The sequence below is a fragment of the Neopsephotus bourkii genome, unplaced genomic scaffold (assembly GCF_033783945.1).
Source record: "Neopsephotus bourkii isolate Nb327-2 ecotype Australia unplaced genomic scaffold, CSIRO-AGI_Nbou_v1 NB_1154, whole genome shotgun sequence".
Classification (NCBI taxonomy): domain Eukaryota; kingdom Metazoa; phylum Chordata; class Aves; order Psittaciformes; family Psittacidae; genus Neopsephotus; species Neopsephotus bourkii.
The window spans coordinates 334,813-351,526 of NW_026901640.1; the positions used below are offsets into that span (position 1 = coordinate 334,813).

The following is a 16,714-nucleotide window of genomic DNA, read 5'->3' on the forward strand; positions in this document are numbered from 1 at the left end:
TTATGAGAGGTGCACACTGCCGAAGCCTCCCTATGCCAGGCCAATTAAATCTGCTTCTTTCTGGATGCTTGGATCAGCTTTCCTGAGGGGGCCTGATTTTTGGAGATGCTATCACCTCTCTGAGCAAAGAATTACATTGCTGGGCTCTTAATTTTTGAGCCAGCTTGGAAATGCATATTCCCAGGATAAACAGAAATGTACAGGGGAGAAGTTCTTAAACAGGTACCAGTAACTGTACATTGGTTATTTCCGAGTGCTGGGGTGAAATGGAGCAAACCCTCCCAAATCCAACGGTGTCCATAGTCCTGCACCCTTGCAGAATCATGGGATGACTTTCAGTGTGGAGTCAGGAGCTGTCGGTTTGCAGCAAAGAACCACCCTCTGTTGATGGACCCATGACATTTCCTTTGAAATACTGATGAATCGGCACAGCCTTGTCTTGCTGATGAAATTCAGCAGCTAATTGGTCCCCAGACAAACGGCCTTCGATGAGGCAGGGCCTTTGTTCTGGAGAGGACCAGGTTTTTCTTGAAGAAAATATTTAAAAGTAGTTGCTTTCCACTGCGTCCCCTGGCAAACAGGGAGTGATGTTGTGTAAATGCTCATTGAAAAGCATCCTCGAGATGAGATCATTAGGATATAAAAAAGGTTTCTTAGCCGAGGCAGCTTTTGTTGGAAACCTTCACTGGTGGTAGATTGGGAGTAATTAAGTGCAATGTAATTTAATGACTCAAAACAACACAGAGCCTTTGGCGCAGCTGCTTCTGAGCGCGCAGCTCCTGGAGAAACCCTGTCTGAGCTGAGCTGAGCAGCAAACCGGGGGCTGCTGCCGGGGGCAGTCCCTGCCACGGCCGCTCTCCGGTGCTGAGCCCCCCGCGCTGCGCTGCCCCCATCCCCACCGCGCTGCCTTGCACTGCTTTCATCCCCATCGCGCCGCTCCCGCTTCTCTGTCCTGGTCTGGATCTACTGGGGACCTGTTGTCACCAGCAACCATGTGCATCCTCTCTGTGTGCCTCCTAATCCTCCTTGTGCTGCTGAGTGCAAGGGGTGGTTTCCACACCAAAGTGGGAAACCCAAATGCAAACGAGAAACAGTGTTCGCAGTGATTTACATGGGAAGTAACTCTGCTGTGGGTGTTGTGCTCCAGCTGAGCGATGTACAGGAGTGTTCTGGAGGACAGTCAGTCCTGTGGTGCTTTTTAATCCCTCCTAGAGACACATGAAGATGAGAAGTTAATTTTCATGTCTCTTCTTGTAGCTGCTTTATAATTAATTTCTCTGAACCAGTTTGTTTTTCTGCTGCCAGACCCTTCAACACTTATATGTAAATTATCAACATCTGACACTTGCTTTCTTTGGAAAAGAATACAGGGCAATCATCAGATAAAAGTCATTACATATTCAGAGCTATTCTGCTTCACTGATAATAAAACATTCTTAGGGGAAGGTGACCTTTTTGCAATAGACTTATTAATGTCAAGGACTTCAGAATTGTCTTTCCTTGTTACAAGTCTTACCAAAAGCATTAAAAAGAGTGAAGTTTATGATCTTAAATATATGTCAAAGCACAGTCCTTAAAGACATTTTCACAGAATGTTATTTATATAACCCATTTTTTGTGTTTTCTGTGGCAAGTATTGAGAAGTTTAACAGGACTCCATGTTCATGATGGCTTCTGCTTCTGGCCTCATTCTAGGGTTTCCAGAGAAGGTTTCCAACACTCGTGGTCATGGCCTTGGAGATCTTTCCTGGCTGCCTCTGTGCTTCAGTTGAGATGGACTCATCTGAGCTGCTGCCTCTGTTGAGGAGCAAGGAGTGGGGACACTTTGTGGTGAGGACATACACAATTGTTCTGCCAAGCGAGCTAATGAGAACTCTGCTGTATTATTTAAAACAGGGTTTAAGAAAAAGCTGCTAGTGCCAACTGTAAACATGGAGGAGGATGCTCACTTCCCCGGGGAAGGATTAGCTCCTCTGAGAGGAATTAGAGCACCTGCTGCATTACAAATGTGCATGAAAGAAGCCAGTCCCAAAGCAGCTCTCTTGGAGGCCACAGGCTGGTGAGAGACCCAGAAAGATGCAGGGTGTAAAGCTGCAAGTTCAGGGAGGTTTTGTGGGGAAAGAATAAAAGTAAAGTAAGTCTGGTTGGTGGTTATTTCATGTGATTGTCTAGTTAAATGAGCTGGTTTGTGAAACTGGTGTGGAAGCAGAGGAGAGGATTTGGAGTGTTTTAACTGAAATGTGTGACAGGCTTTAGCAAAGGAAGAAGAAAGAGGAAAGAGAAAACTGGGACTTAACTTCATAAATTTATCTTTGAAAACATTCACAGGATTGAAAGGTGAGCCCATTTACCCTGTGAGTTACAGTGACAATGCAAGTGACAACTTGATAGGTCTCTGTCGTCAAATATTCCCATACACGAGGAGAACATCAACTCCTTCACTCTGAAAGCATTTTTGTGTGGTTCTTGCTCTGTGCAGTTGTTCTGGGAGATGGATGGATCCTTCTCCCTGCCACGGAGGAGTAACTGCTGCAATTGGCAATGCTGAAGCAGGCACCAGCCACCTCTCCTGCCTGTATCACACCTCTGCTGGCAGGGTTGTGTCTGGTGCTATCTGCCAGGAGAGCGGTTTAACCCTGCACTCGATGGGATCACGGTTAATCCTCCGCTGGCTGCCTCTGTCTCCAGTGATGGATGAAGATGAGGTGAGCTGTGAGGCTTGTTGTGGTTCTGAGCTGCCATCAGCCACAGCGCACCCCTGTCAGCAGTGGTCGTCTGTTGCCCCAAGTGCAGGGACACGTAAGCCCCAGCATTCCCAGGGCCCCATTGCCCAGGGACAATGGCCACGTGCAAATAACCTTTACCAGAAAATGGACTTTTTTCTTCCCTCTGAATCTCCTGGCTTTCCTGAGAGCGTTGGTGACATTTCTCACCAAAAGGCTCTTCCATTGCACTGGTCCAGGATATAGGGAGCCCACTGTACAGTCTTAGTTAAGCAGAGTTACCTTTATCTTATGGGAGATCACCACTGCCTGGGCATCTGTGTCAGTCTTGTGTCCCTCAGTGTGATATCTGTGTTTAAAATTGATCCCTCTAGTTTGTCTGCCATAGGAAGTCATTTTAATTGTGTCTGTAATTAGGGTCCTTCGGTGCCTCAGGGGCTTCCAGAAAAATAAAGGACCTTGATTAATGCAATCACAACAGTGAGAGAGCCAGGACTTTGTAACTGCAGGGAGCCTTGACAGTGTCTGCTGAATATGTTGAGGGCAAATTATCCGTGGCATATTATTTTGATCACTTCCTTCATTATTTGGTCTTAATCCTAACTTGATACCTTAGGCTAGATGATACAATTCTCCCATTGCAAACAAATTATACTCCCCACTCGGAGGGTTTCAGTTGCTCTTGCCAATGTGGTTTCCTGGAGGTGGGCTTCTCCTCCTGCCCTTCCAAACTGTGTGTTTCCCATGGCTCTGATTTTTCTGCAGCTATTTTTCCATTGCAGGAAAGCAGAAATCAGACCTAACAAATCTGTGTGAGGCAGCTGTGCTGGGACAGAGCCCATCGTTCAGATCTGTTACCTTTTACACAACAGAGATAAATTAATTACAGGGCTTTCCCCTGACATCCAGGCTCTTGCCTGCGAATGTTCACATAAAAGATGAATGACAATGAGATTCTCATTACAGGTTGATGAATTAGCCTTTTCACTTCAGTTACAGCTAAGTCTGCTTCATGGTCAGCAGCCTTGCTTAGGCCCAGACATATTTTTTCCTCTCTTTGAATTCAAACAGTTGCTGTCGAAGGACTTCTCCTGGTGCAATCCATTATTTTGCACTCCCCGTTACAGTTTTTCACTTTCCAGGGAATTTGCTGCACTGAATTCCCAGGAAAAACATTAGTCAGCAACAGCATCTTCCTGCTTTCCTTGAGTGCAATGTGCTGCAAACCTAAGGCTGCCTTGAGTAGAAGCCTTGTGTAAAACAAAGAAGGACCAGAAGACATCGCCTCTGCAGTCTTGGGCATGACCCTCCAGGGAGGGACCTGCAGCTGCTGCAGCCCCTCTGCTTGCCCACAGTTTGGTCTCAGCAGACAAAGCCTCTGAGATGGGGTGGAGGGGAGGTGGCCCTGTCCCCTGTCCTCTTGCTCTGCCTCTGTGGTGTTGGGTGTTTGGGGAGCTTGGAAGCGAGACTGAGCCACGAGGTCTTCAGCTTTACCAAGGGAGAGATGCTCTGAAATCCTACTCATCTTAATGCAGTGCCTCTTTCCTGTCTCTGTTGTGCTTCCTGCATGGCAGTGTTTTCATTCTGCTGCTATCTGTTTGTTTTAAGTAGCAAAAGCTTAAAATAACATAAATATTGTCTTTGGCTGGAGTGGATGGGGTGACACAAAGCCAGAAGGAATGGAAACCAGTTATCCTGCACTAAAGCCAAGTGGGATGACAAGGGCTGACAGGTGTCCTGATGGAGACAGGGGGATGCGGCTCCCAGAGGCACCCCAGTCCCACCAGGCTGTGGGAGCCGAGAGCTGCTCCTGCCGGTCTGCTCAAGGCTCCCAGTGCTGCCATCGGGTCCCGGTTCTGGCACATGATGAACGTTTCCTCTTTGGGTGGATGGGTGGAAGCTGTAGGATTCTAAGAGTGGGAAGGCAGCAAGTGCTCAGGTCATGTGCTGGGTCCCAGGGAGGGCTGATGTCTGTTGGTCTGATGGTTTGTGCCTCTGACAGCAAGCGGTTTTCCTGGGTGATTTGAAAAGCCATTGTCTACACAAAACCAAAGGCAAAATAACCATTTGTTAAGAAGAAAGAACACTGTGTTTCTTGCTGGTAGTGCTTGGCAGTTTATCATGTTCATTTGCTTGTATCTTTAAGTGTCAACACCTCCAACAATTTTATTGCACCTGCCTGTGGTCAGAACATCACTAGTGGCAGCTCTGACTGGTGTTTAGGGACCGAAAAAAGTCATTTATAATGACCTGAAGTGAGAACATCAAAACATTGGTAGAAAAATAGTAGCCATAGTGTCAAGCTGTCATTATTACGTGGCAGGGTTGCCTGTACATCTTTTCTGTGTACCCTAATGCTTCCCAGGCCACACTTAACTCTGCCAGCTCCTCTTGGTTTTAAGAGGTTTGTGTGCTTTTGGAAGCACAGAAAGGGCAGACAGCAAGGGAAGGGGCTCACAAGACACTGCAGGTGCTGTTGCTGCTGCAGGAATGAGTTATCTCATGTGGGAAATCCCGAATACATCAGATGTAGAAGGGTTGCTGGATGGAATTTCCTGGAGCGGAACTAAGACCTTTGAGGAGTGGTGCTGGCGTCCTGCCTGCAGCAGGCTGACACTTGACTGGCAGAAGGAATTGAGCTGCTTTGCAGGACATGGAATGTCAATACTATTAACTTTATGGTGCAGCAGCCAAGAGGCTTGTAACTGTCAAGGACTCCCCTCAAAGTAACATCGTTCTGTCTGTGGTGCTGGAGTGCAGAGAACTCCACTTGCTTGTGCTGAGACTTCTTTATGTAAAATAATAGTAATAATAATTTTCCTGAGTGCTTTCAAAGGCAGTTTCTGACATTTATCAAAACTGGAAGTTTTTACTGAAACAGAAATTACATCAGAAAATTGTTTCCTTCAAAAAGCATATAAAAATTATCACTTACATCTGTTACCTAAATTATTCCTGACTATGGCAAAATCAGACCTAGAAGGGCATCGTAAATGGATCGAGTGAGGTCATCTGCCCCATCACCGCTGGTTTTCATTAGGTGGTAGTGTGCTGCATGGTCCTCTGCAGCCTGGGTTTGGAAACACTGGGTTTGAGAAGCTGATGGCCAGGGCTGAGCCAAGGAGAAGGAAAACTGAATTCCCTGAAGCTGAGCCACTGAGCCCTGGACAGTTTCCTCTTCCCTCCTAAAGACACAGTAAAATTGGTGAGCATTTATTTAGTGCAGCACATTTATCTCGTCTGTATTTGGGGCTCTGCTGTGCTTGTTTATTTGCAGGCCCTGGAGAATTGAGATTTAGTGGCACCAATGTTAATTAGAAGTCAATTTTGGTAATCGCTCAAGAAGTGCTTGTATTCCCATCCAGACGTGGAATGAAATCACACCGTGTCACTCTGACAGCCAGGCTCCACGATGCAATTACCATCCTCACGCAGAATATTCTAAGTAATTCCCTGGAGTGCAGTGTAAGTGGAAAAAACCACCACAGCAGACACTGTAATTTGCTCTTGGACTTTACACAAAGAGGGAAATGAGCAGAACTTCATAAACATCTTATTTTATGGGAGTCTCGCTGACTTAAGGAGCGATGGGCACTGGTGCAGCTGTGCAAAGGAGCCCGGCCCCAGCACGTGCTGGTTTGTGGCTATCCACATATCCTGGACCAGGAGCATTCCAGGCCAGGCACGGGCTGCAGGACGCTTCTTCTCTGGGTCCTTCCACTGCAGCATGTCCTGAAGCCCATTATATGGTTAATATCTGCAAAGCCTGCGATTTCATTGTTTGATATAATTTTATTCAATAAAGCTGCCTCATTGCATAAAGGTCTTGGTATTTAATATTTAATAGCATAAATCCCACGTGAGTCCTAGGCAGAGGATGGAAATTACATTTTAAATTAAGGAGTGCTCAAAGCCTGCTCTTGTTTCTTTCTGCACTGAAAGGCCAACAGCCATTTTCAAGCACAATACAGCTTCCAGAGCTGGTGTTTGGGTTCCCTCTCAAAATGGCAAGTTGTTCTCAAAAGATCTGTGGTATTAACTATTTGTGTGCTGAAACAGAGCAGGTGGGAAGCCCGCTCCTGGTGGCATTGGTGATGTGAAGGTGCTGGTCCAAGCCCTGCAACCGGGGTTTCCCCCCAGAGCCACGATGCACAGGGGATGGCACCGGTCAGTGTGTGATGTGGTGCAGTGGGACACAGCCCATTTCAGAGGTCCCAGTTACTGCCACACAAGGAGCTCATCAGTGGGATATCGGTGATACTGTGATATTGGTGTGGCTGGGGTCCCGGCCCAGGGGTCTAGGCAGAGTCAGGCACCTTCCCGGTGGGGTCTGGGCAGGAGTGAGGGTCCCCAGGTGCCTCCATGGTGGTTATCCTGGCATTGCCCTCCTGGGGAGGGGGCAGCCAGCTCGGCCTTGCGCCCCACCACTGGTTTTGAGCAAGTGACTCTTGCTCAAGGAGCACCTGGGACTGTGGCTTTTGGGTAACACGGTCCAGCTCTGCAGCGAATGTTCAGCCACTATGAGCATTTTAATGTACATGATTCTGGTGGAGATGCTCAGCTTGCTCTGTTTTGGGGACAGGTCAAACATCAGTGTTTGTTCTGGGAACAGAGGTCAATGTTTTTCTTTCTCCTCTCTAGGTGAAGGCGGTTGCCTCCAGTTGGGTGGTGAGCTGTGCCCTGGTTATTTCAGCACGATGCTGGGATCCACACAGTCATTTGTTGCTCCTGACCCCGGCCAGTCGCCCATTAAAGCCGTACACTTACAAATTAAACAAATGCTATTTTGAAGCCCGGTCTGGCAAACACTGAGGAGCCAGCTTGGTACTTACAGCTAGGATTATCCTAAGTGCCTTCAAGACCACTTCCTGAGTAAGCTTTATTTATATATGTGAATGACTGTTTGTGTCCAGGCCAGGCAGAGTTCTTCCTCTCAGTCTCAGAGGCAGGGAGGAGAGGCAGGACTGGCTGTACTCTTTCTGTGCTGCTTTGAAAGCCTGAAATGCTCCAAAAGGAAGGTCGGACAAAGCGGATTTTCACATTAATGCCTTTGAGTGGCATTTAGATTTAGACTTCACCAGCTGCACTACGGACTCCCATTACAAAGCAGTTGGCGCTGGGAAGTTTTGCCCTCACGAGGTTCGTAGCTCTGGTGCTACAGAGACCTTTTAGGAGCAGGGAGCTGCTGGAGGGAATTCCCTTGGTGGACCCTGGGGCCTCTTCCTGCTGTGGCTCTGCCTTCCCTCCAGCAATGGGCATCAACCACTCCATGCTCCTGCTCCTGGGCGCTGTGGGTTTGCTGCCGGCAGGTTACGGCACCGGTGAGCCCATGGACAGGAGCCCTTGGAAAGGGAACGGGATGCAGCGGTGGGAGAGCAAAGCTGCAGCGAAGGCTGGGGCACGTGCAGGGGATGCAGCACGTTCTGCTGCAGCAAAGGCCCCTCTGCCCCTTTCCCAAACCCCTCCAGAGCTGGGGACATTGGTCTAAAGTCCTTCCTGGGAGAATCACTGTGAAGCACTCGGATGATTCCAGCTGTGGCTGCAGAACGCTCATCTTGCAAACCCTTCATGTAGCAAAGTGATGGTAATTTCTTCACTTTTTCTCTGATGTGCTTTAGCACAAATTACTTCCTTTTTGCTCCGGCTGGGATAAGGCTTGAGATGGAATCTGTACCTCATTTTTTTCTCCTTGAGACATAGCAGCCAGGAACATGCCCAACTTGTCACAGAGTTTATAGACCCACACCACAGCTAGCAATAGGCAGTGTCCCCGAGATGTAATTTCCTACAGTCGCAGTGAAATTGGTGTATAAATACATATACACATATATAACATTTCTGATTATGTAATTCCACCATCTGCTGCTTCACATAAACAGTGCTCGTATTCCACCTCGGCTCCTTTGCTCCCCACAGGAGTCAATACATGTGCAGCACGGGGCAGCTGAGGAGGGGGGACTGTACCTTTTGTTCTCCTCTGACGGCTCCTCCTGTCAGGGGAGGGTAGAGGTGCAGATCTTGCACCATGTATTGAACCATTGCCCATTCGCTTCCCACTTTCTGTCTTTGTTCTTACATGGGCAGACCAGGCAGATTGTGTTTACTTTGAGAAGCAACTTTGCTGCAGGGTCAAGTGGAAAGAGGAGATTGGCAGGAAAGGAGCAAATCTTCCTTAAACAAAAATGCCTGCAATAATTAGCGAATGTGGCAAGGAAGAGCTGATAAACAAGGGAAAGGTGAGAAGCGAGAGGGAGGCTGCAGGGCATTTAATTAGGATGGTAAATGAAAAGCAGATCAGAATTTCTGCAAGCAATCAGCAGATGGAGGGTATTCTGGGCCATGGCATTTGTTCAAGCAGTGACTGAAAGAGAGAATCGCATGGATTCGGGACCAGTTCTGCAAGGAACTGATGGTTTATTTGTCAGAAGCACGCCCTGAGGAAGGCAAGGCAGCACTTCGGGGGTTTTGCCTGCACTTGTGTTTCTGTTGTGGTGTCTGGGGAGCCTAAACCCAGGCAGATCTGCTTTCAAACCTGGAGACCCCACACCCGGTCCTGCTCTTCACTCGCAGGTGCCAGCATAGATTGAATGAACCTGCAGTGCAGCACATGTGGGATCCAGCCTGGATCCTGCTTGGAGCCGAGCCTGGCTGGGGGTCATTCCCTGCTACCTGCACCCCTGGAGCCTCCGGGTGCTCTGCTGGGGCTGTGGCCCCTCCATGGCCCCGCAGCTGTGGTGCAGCTCTGGATGCTGAGGGGGCTCAGGTGGGTTCAGTCTGGGGTAACTGGTTCAGGTGGGGCAGGAGGTGATAAAAGGCCGGGGGTGACTCCCTCTTGGACTTTGTGCTGGGTTCCTGTGGCTGGGGGAGGTCTGGGTGCCTGCAGCTGGAAGCTGGTGTGTACCGATGGGGGCTTTGCTTCAGAGTGAGGGTGACATCAGCTAAAACTCTCCTGAAGGCTCTAGAAGGGTTCAGCCCTGGACTGACCCCAGAGCTTTCTTCCTCCTAACCCCAGGAGAAGACCTTCTTTAATGCCTGTGCCATCAACCTAATATATCTCCTTCACAAGACTGAAACATGCTTGATTCCTTGGGGTGGCTGCTTTATAGTTATTGTTAGGGGTTCTGGGGGGAGGAAAGGGTTGGAAGTGCTCCATGGAGGCAGGACTGCCTTCCATATGTTCAGCTGTTGGTGGGCTTATTTTTGATGAGGAGCAAGGGACTGGTGCATGTTCTGAGGAGGTGATGAATTACTCAGCATGCCTGAGCACTGGGGTTCTCTCACAGCAGGGTGGTGGTGATGGATTTTCCTTTATTTATGCCTTTTTGGTCCCTTTCAGGCCTGCAGCAGAGGCATTTCCTGATGCCCAATTGCAGCCGCAGGTGAGTGTGGCATTGATGCACTGGGACTGTGGCAGGCCTTCCCACCCCCTGTCCCCACTGTGTTTTAGGATGTAATGGCTTGCTGAGGGTGTGCTGTCAGGATGATGGAGATGGTGAGATTACTAGATCAGGACAGCTTTGACTTGCTAAATTACTTTAATCTCACAGGAGGCCCTATTAGCTCGTGTTGGCCACCCCTTTGTAGGGGTTAGGGGAAAAAGAAAGGAGTGGGACTGCAGAAATGCAGCAGTGTTTGCTTTCCTGAGGAGCTGGGGCAGAGCTGGGGAAGGGAGGTGGGAATCACACCTCACTTTCCTGGTGCTGCTGACACGGTGCCGGTCAGAGAGGGGCAGAAGATGGGTTTAATTGGCCCCAGCACGTGTGGTTCCAGAGCACTGTTATTGGCTTTGGTGTGTGTGAAGCACAGCACATCTGATGTCTTGTCCCTTGCTGGCCATGGAAATGATGAAGTTATTCTGTGTCAGGCTACTCTTTGCTATACTCTGTTATGTGGGCTTATATCCTGCACCAGGGAGAAGAGGGCTTCAGTATGGGGGCTGGCATTTGGATCTCAACTTGAGTCTCTGTTTCTCTGGTAACTAGACTGCAGTTACAATTCATATAAAATTGCTCTTTTCCAAAAGAAATGATGAAGCTGGTTTGGATTAATTACAGTCGTTCAAGTGTCTTTGGCGTGACAGTGTGACTTGAAATCCCATGCACTCCATTTGTTGTTAGCTGGGAAGCTGGAAGGGGAGAGAAAATACCAAAAGTAGCATAAGTTAGGGAGGAAACTGCTGAAAAGGGAACAAAGCAAAACAGGAGAAGGGGAAAGATGTGCTTGAGGAGCAACCACTACACTGAATGCAGCTGTCCTCTGGCAGCATCCATTATGAGTGGGAGGGCATGTACCGCCATTCCCAAGATGAAGTAGGAAATGCTCTCTGAGCTATTGGTGATTTCTGTTATGTTTATTAGTTGCTTGCTGAACTGTTGTCTTCTGTTGGATGTCACAGCAAAAGGGATGGTAGGAAGGGCTGTAATGTGATTGTGAGCATCTAAGGTGTGATTGCTGTGCTGCTACATAAGCAGGGTTTGCTGGAATAGAGAAGTGCGGATGAACTGCTGGCACTCGGGATGTGTCCCATCGGGATGATGCAGGACATGCAAAAGCACAGTGACTTGGTGGATGCTTTTATCCAGCTTAGACTTGGTGTGCACTGAAGCCCTCCAATCTGGTTTCCCTGAAATCCAGCATGATTTCCAGGTTTGCTGAGCTACCCATAATGTCTCTGTCCGTAGGTCCAGCCATGCTGTCCATCTCTTCCTCCTCCCTAGTGTCTATGCAGTTAACAAAAAACCCAAACAACCCGCAAATCCCACAAAACTCCACCAAAACCAAGCTACACAACACTGAGTAACCTTCTAGAACCAGACTGGTGCTAATCAAGCTGAATTTATTAAAGAGATCTTTGCAGCCAGAGGAGCTGATTACCAGTAGGAAAAAACTTAGTTTATTATCTGATTTTTAAAAGCTTGAATAATTTCAGCCATTGCCTTTATTGTCATCCAAAGAACTATTTCAATTATTATCTCTAATAACTTTGGAGGACATCTTTACAGTTCTTTTCCATGAATCCTACTTCAAATGCTACTGCAGAGATGAAAGGAACAAGCTTAACCCAATGAATAACTGATAAACCAGAAATATCATTGCCTTGCCTCGAAACATTACTGATCAGAGCTCGTCCTGTGAATACAATCACAGTGTGTGCTATCTCTGGCCTTTATTGGGAGCGAAGCTCTTTTATGATATTCTGTCATTTATGACAGTTCCTCCAGAGAGTTCATTAGGATGAACATTAATGTGGCTGAATCTAGGAAACTGCTTTTCCTGACATAATGCCAACATACATTACAGCGCGGTGCCGGTGCGGTGGGGGAAGCTTTATGGTTGTTTAATGCGTGTGTGTGTTGCAAACTGCATCACTTTTACCTCCCTCTGTAAAGCAGCATCCTGTTCTCTGGATTGCCACCATGATAAATGCGTGCAATGGGGAGCCCGAACAGCTGTTTTGTTCAGCAGTTAACTGTGATGATTATGTATTCATAGGGTAGAGTTTCCAGCACTGGAGAGCTGCGATCAATCTACACCGTGCTTCAAACCATCCAAGTGAGCGCTTGGGTTTCCCCCTCCTTTCCTGGTGTTTCTTAGCATTCCCTGTGCATAAAAATCTGTAGTAGGAGTTAAGGCTGTGCCAGGGAGCCCGCTGCCAGTGCGGGCATTGTCTCTGTTAGCCAGAATGAGCCGCATCCGCTGCTGGGGAGCGGAGCTGCAGTGGAGCCAGATCCGCTCTGCCTGTCAGCAGCTGCGGGCCCCAGCGCTGGGATGGATGGGAACTGAGGGATCCGAGTCAGGGAACTCGGCTGACAGGCAGCAGTGTGAGCTGCGCTCAGCGTGAGATGAACTTGGAGCCCCAGGAACACGCACTCAAGGCTTAGAAAGTTTGGATCAAAAAGCAAGTTGTTCTGAACTGCTGATGGCTGCTGAGGAGCTGGGATCCTGATACCTGTGCGGTGGGAGGAGTTCAGTGCAGCAAGTCACGTAGGGCTGCCCGAGAAATGGGATTGGAATTGGAGCAGGGAGAGAAAAGTGATGAAACCTGCTGCGAGGTGTGAACCTGGGGCAGTGGGACCATCCCTGACCGAGATGACAGGGAGCTTGTGAGGACAGGCTCTGCTTTGAAGCGATTGTGGTTTGAAGGGAGGCCAAGCAGCTGGGAAACTGGAATGTTAATAGATGTGAAAGTGAGAACCAAGGAGATGTGGCTCTTCTGCCTGTGTTGGGCAGAGCTGGGAGCAGAGACGGGCTTTCCTGCGCCCCAGCGCATCTCCTGACACCTCCCTGTGAGCCAAGGTAACAGCTGACTGCTTACAGTTCCTTTCAGGTCTGATGTCAGGAAGAGGCACCCAGGTTACGACTCTATTTCTAATAATTGGGAAGATGGGTCTAGGACTGTGGAGAGGTTTCCAAATGGTTTTTGTCAGCTGGTTATGTCCTTGAACAGCCTGGGTTGGTATCCCATACAGCTGATGAATATGCCGGAGTGACTGGATTGATTGATGGTAATTTCAGGATGTGACTGGGAGTTCAATTTTAAATGTATAAACAAACAGTTTAGAGAGTTGGGTTCGTGGGGTTTTGCAGCCTTGAAATGTTCCAAACTGGAACAAAACAACAAACCCCCAGATTTACTGGGCTATTAATGTTTCTAAACGATGTTGCTTTGCTGCAGCAAAATCATTCTGTTGGACTAAATCAGTGCCTCATTTGATTGTATTTTACATGAATATTGATATCTGTCCAGCACATGGTACTATTTTGTACCGGTCTATGTTCTCTAATGGTCTGAATGATGACTAACAGCATAACTTCAAAGTAAGAAGCTGTTTCAAAGACAACCCCCTCTGGTTCTCCTGTTTGATAAAGTCAAACCAGACCCATTTGACAGACTCAAGGTTCTGTGTTTTGAGGGTTTTTTCAAAACACATTTTTTTCACTGGCAGTAACCAGAGTCTTGTTTCCAGCCAGACATCACTTTCCAGCAGGAAAATACTGCTTTTCATGGCTGATGAGCTGTGGGTTCCCTGTTCCAGTGCCGGCACAGGGGCTGTGTGGGTTCTGGTGCACATAGTGTCATGGCAGGCACAGCCCAGCATAGCCATAGCTGTGCAGGGTGTCCTGCATCCAGGGCAGTGGCTGTCCCTGTGCAGTGGGGAATGTTCTCAGTGCTGGGGTAGCAGCTCCTGCCTGTGCCAGTGCTGGCAGCGGTGGCACTGGGGACACTCATGTGGTTCACATGCTCTGTGCCACACTGGAAGGAGGAGGTAGGCAGAGCCCTGTGTTCCAGTGCCAGTGCTGTCTGCAGCCTGAGCCTGCTGCTCGCTGCCCCTGCAGTCCCCTGGGGTGGGGAAGAGGGATAAAGAGGAGAAAGAAAAGCATAAAGAAAGGGTATCAGTTAATTGGTGAAAGCATCTCTCTGGCTGACTCTATTCACTTTGACAAGAGCCTCCCCTTCCTCCCCAGAGTGCTCTGGCAAGTGAAACTCTCACAAATAAAGCGGAGGCTTAGCATGCATAATTTAGTGATGCCAGAGCCTTCTGCACGTCTCATCACAAACTTGCATTCAGTGAGTGCTAACACAGCCCCTTTGTGGACAGGAATTTCTGTGTGTTTCTTGGTGGGTTTGGTTAGATTTGGACATCAGACCCCTGCCAGGAATTAGAAATTGACCACTGGGAAGCTTGTTAGCAGGGCTAATGCTTAACAGACACATCCATTCATTCAGACATCCATGTAGAATAAAGAAATGTTTGTGAATGCTTGAGTGGGTTGTCTTTGAAGGAGAGTATGAATAAATAATGGCAGATTCCGCTTTCCTTGAATTCACACTTTTCACCCATAAGTCATAAAAACAAACTTGATGTTAGAGAAAATAGCTCAAGGGGGACAGGAGGGGGGGAAAAAGACAGACGGCTCTTTCATTCTAAGGAGGAAAAAGAAGTTCTGTGTCTGGATGAGGTGTTTGAGTGGAAAAAGCCATAACTGTAACTCGTGTCTGTCCCCATCAGGTAGATGTTTCATGCAAGGAGCAAGACAAAAAATGATTAAAACTAGTGCTAATATTTACTTGGACTAACAGAATGTTGTGCAACAACACCTGAATTAAAACCAGGATTGTAATTAGTAGGTGGTTCATCTTGTTCTAACAATGCAAAGTAATTAATTCTTCTTTTTTACTCCACAAATAGTAATTAAAGAGAAATATTACACAGCTGCACCTGGGTTTCATTATGCGGTTGCCACAGTGAGTAAACCAACCCTTTTACTGATGTGAGCAGCCATAAGTCTGAAAACTGAGTGAAGAGCATGAAAACCCCTGCGAGGTTCCCCAGGGACATGCAAGAAATGGAATTCATTAAAGCATATGGTGGCACATACTGCTCACCAGCAGCTCCTCTGCCGGCTCCAGTCCCCAGTTTCTCTTTGGCTTTCAGCTTTTCTGGGTGTTCTCACCTTGGCTGGTTATTCCTCCCCTTCCTTTGGTAAATCTCTTGTGACAGGGAGTCAGTGTGACACTGCACTTACACCGACTGTTGTGTGTTGTTTCCCATCCACCTTTCTCAGTGCTTTCACTTGGTAAGGTATGCTTTTTATGGCAGCATGGAGATGGCTTCTTGCTGGTGTCCATGCTTATTTGTGAGGTGAGGAGCAGGTCGTGGGGGCAGTGGGAGAAGTGAGGAGCAGGTTCAGGTTACTGCCTTCTCCAGAATTGCAGGTGCTTTACAGCAGCAAGTGGCAGAAAGGTATTCAAGGGCAGAGCAATCGTAGTCAAAAACGTATTGTTTGTTATGATGGAAAGAGCCTTAAAGCTGGAGATTTGGGGAGTTGAAAGTGCAAAAGGTGAACTTCTGAAGGAGGTTATCACTGGGGATGGGGCAGGTGCCCTTCAGCATATATAAAATATTCCCTTGAATGTTAGCCAGCAAGGAAAGGGGAAAGCAACTCTTGTTTTAAATAAGAGCCATAATGAGTAGAAATGTTTGTATTGGCTGGGTGACCGTGCACTTGCTTTGACAGAATATGGAGGATGTTGTTTCAGCAGATGCCAACATGTGAGCATTGGTCTGTGAGCCAGCTCTCCTGGCCAAGCCCCCTCAGTGCCTGTGGGTGCTCTCCTGATCTGCCCCTATCTCCGGGACTGTTAATGGTATTCTGGGAGGTTGCTAAAATGGGAAGAGTCTCCTCATGTCTCACAGCCCCATTGTACCAATCGCAGCACGAGTAACATAAGAGCTAAGCCCTGAGCAAGCCCTTGGTCCTGGGCTTAGTCAACTCAGATGTGAGGGAAGGAGGAAAACAGCGTTAGAGGCGAGCGCAGCCACAGCTCCTCTGCAGGGAAAAGTGGGTCATTGTGAAGCAACGAGCAGCCAAAACAAAAACAGATAAACAGAAGAAAGGGAAGATGAGAATAGGATAAAAACTGTTTTAACACATCCCATGTGAACACTGGTGATGATGCCAGGAGCGCTCTGTGTGTTGCTGGGAAATGCTTACCTGATTTATTATTTACCAACAAATCCCAGTCAGCCAAGTGCAACCCGGTCCTTCACCCTGGTGTGTGTCACTACAGTGCAAACCTCATCATTTGGTGGGAAAGGCTGATGCTGGAATGGATTGCCTTAGGAAAACCCCATTCCCATTACATGGGATGGCTGGTCCCCCAGCAAAAAAGGTGGGCACGGGCAGAAGCACCAGCCAGAGCCTTCAGGCCACAGCATGGGGAAGACTGGTTTCTTCTGCAGGCTCCTTTTTTCCTACCCTTCCCTTTGGTGAGAAGACAAAAGGGTGATGGATCCTATGATGGCATCCCCGGGATGCCAGGCATTGGGGAGTTCTGGGTTTGCCCATGCAGTAATCCCATTGAACAATTTTTTACATATAAGCTTTGATGATCAAAGGGCAATTCTGTTATCACACAGCACTTTGCTACCCGAGATCTCCATGCTTTGTCAAGAGGATGGGGATGTGTGCTGTGCCCTACAGCGGAG

At 48.1% G+C, this 16,714-nt stretch overlaps 1 long non-coding RNA gene across 2 annotated transcripts in view; it reads left to right on the plus strand.

Annotated features, from left to right (window-relative positions):
• LOC133217648 (uncharacterized) overlaps positions 1 to 6,558 on the plus strand; it is a 125,114-nt gene extending 118,556 nt beyond the window's left edge. For both annotated transcript variants that reach the window (XR_009726912.1, XR_009726913.1), the window contains exons 2-3: positions 1,696 to 1,830; positions 6,089 to 6,558. This is a non-coding gene — a long non-coding RNA (uncharacterized LOC133217648). The remainder of the gene's footprint in view (positions 1 to 1,695; positions 1,831 to 6,088) is intronic.
• The last annotated feature ends 10,156 nt before the right edge of the window (positions 6,559 to 16,714 follow it).